Below are 2,500 nucleotides of genomic sequence, written 5' to 3' on the forward strand. Positions count from 1 at the left end.
CTCAAACCGAGAGGCCAAAATTCAACCGAAATGATCACTTATGCAATCAACCATTATATTTACCGAGAGGAACAAAATCCAAGAAAGAAAGAAGGCTAGGTTTGGTGCAATTTTGTACAAAGGCAATGAACAAAGGGAAAATGGGATGGAAAAGTGATAGAATAGGCCATATTTGGTGCAAATTCAGGCAAGGATGGTGAACAAAGGGAAAACCCACCAAAAGTTAGCTCGCAAGAGCATAGACCGTCCCTCGGGTGGGTTGGGTAGTAAAGAAAGTAGGAAAGTATGGTGCAATTTTGGGCAACGATGATGAACAAAGGGCAAATTGGCTAGACAAGGGAAAGGGTAGGCCATATTTGGGGAAAATTCGGTTAAGGATGGTGAACAAAGGGAAAACCCACAAAAAATTAGCTCGTAAGAGCATAAACCATCCCTCGAGTAGGTTGGGAAAGATACAAACTAGGCTAGGTTTGGTGCAATTTTGGGCAAGGATGATGAACAAAGCTAAAATGGGCTGGACAAGTGAAAGGGTAGGCCATATTTGGGGCAAATTCGGTCAGGAGTGGTAAACAAAGGGATAAAAAGTAGGCTAGGTTTGGTGCAATTTTGGGCAAGGATGATGAAGAAAGGGAAAATGGGCTGGAGAAGGGGAAGGGTAGGCCATATTTGGTGCAAATTCGAGCAAGGATGGTGAACAAAGGGAAAACCCACCAAAAATTAGCTCGTAAGAGCATAAACCGTCCCTTAGGTGGGTCGAGCAGGAAAGAAAGTAGGCTAGGTTTTGTGCAATTTTGGACAAGGATGATGAGCAAATGAAAAATAGGCTAGACAAGTGATAGGGTAAGGCTTAATTGGTGCAAACTCGGTCAAGGTTGATAAACAAAAGGAAAACCCACCAAAAATTAGCTCAAAAGAGCATAAACCGTCCCTCGAGTGGGTTGGGAGAGATAGAAAATATGCTAGGTTTGGTGCAATTTTGGGCAAGGATTATGAATAGAGGGAAAATGGGCTGGACAAGTGAAAGGGTAGGTCATATTTGGTGTAAATTCGATCAGTGATGGTAAACAAAGGGAAAACCCACAAAAAATTAGCTCGTAAGAGCATAAACCGTCCCCCGGGTGGGTTAGGCAAGGTAGAAACTGGGCTAGATTTGGTGCAAATTTGGGCAATAATGATGATCAAAGGGAAAATGGGCTGGACGAGTTATAGGGTACGGCATATTTGGTGCAAACTCGATGAAGGATGGAAAAAGAAGAGAAAACCCACCAAAAATTAGCTCAAAAGAGCATAAACCGTCCCTCGGGTGGGTCAAGATGGCTTAAATCTGGCTAAACGAAGGCTGGAAAGGCCAAAATATGGGTTAGAATGATGATAGAACGAATCTGGAGTTTTTCGAAAATTTTCAAAAAAATCGGCCGAAGTCGGCCGAATTTTCGGTTTGATTCATGAAAAATTTTGATTCGAAATTTGCCACGGGAGAACACAACGCAGGCTTAGAAATGCCCACGGAGTGTGAGGGGAAGGCCCCGTGGCTCGCCCAGACCAGCCAAGGTGCGCTGGGTTTCTGCTGAGACACACCCTCCCCCTATAATAGGCTAATATGCAAAAGTGAATTTTGTACAAGTAGATACCTTTTTTCTGAGCAGACATAAGTTCCTTTTTGGGAGCTACAGATCGAATTTTGATCTGATTTTTTGCAGCATTGTTTAGAAAAATCATATCTTCGTGCTCACCAAATTAGAGAATTTTTTGCCAACGGAATATTTTTTAATAATTTTTTTAAGAAACGAAAATACGTAAATCCAGAAAAATAGAAAAACGTATCTAGGCATCGAATTTTGATCTGATTTTTTGCATGCACCCACATACTAATATAACTGACCTGTCCACCAAAAATCTCAGCCATCCTCCAAGGGATTGAATTTTAATGATTTTTTTACCAAAACATGGTAAAATCGGAAAATTCGTAAAAATGGAGGATGAAGGTCTCTCACCCCCAAAACTTCCCAGCATACTTAGGCATGTTAGAAGAGATGTTTGATCCAAGAAGTGCTAAAAAAAAAATTGAATGGTTCATAGTTGGTGCATAGTGGTCGGTCACGGTGGGTCGTGGTGCAAATCTGGTGGGTCGTGACTCAATTTCTGACCAGCCTTGGCTCAATTTCTGGTGGGTCGTGACTCAATTTCTGACCGAGCCAGCCAAATTTTCTGACCGAGGGTGACTCAATTTCTGACCGAGAGTGACTAAAATCATGACCGAGGCTGGCTCAATTTCTGACCGAGAGTGGCTCAATTTCTGACCGAGAGTGACTCAATTTCTGACCGAGAGTGACTCAAAAAATGACCGAGAGTGACTCAAATCATGACCGAGGCTGGCTCAATTTCTGACCGAGAGTGGCTCAATTTCTGACCGAGAGTGACTCAATTTCTGACCGAGAGTGACTCAAAAAATGACCGAGGCTGACTCAAATCATGACCGAGGCTGGCTCAATTTCTGACC

Source organism: Cajanus cajan, chromosome 11, assembly GCF_000230855.2.
Source record: "Cajanus cajan strain Asha chromosome 11, NIPB_CcT2T_4, whole genome shotgun sequence".
NCBI lineage: Eukaryota > Viridiplantae > Streptophyta > Magnoliopsida > Fabales > Fabaceae > Cajanus > Cajanus cajan.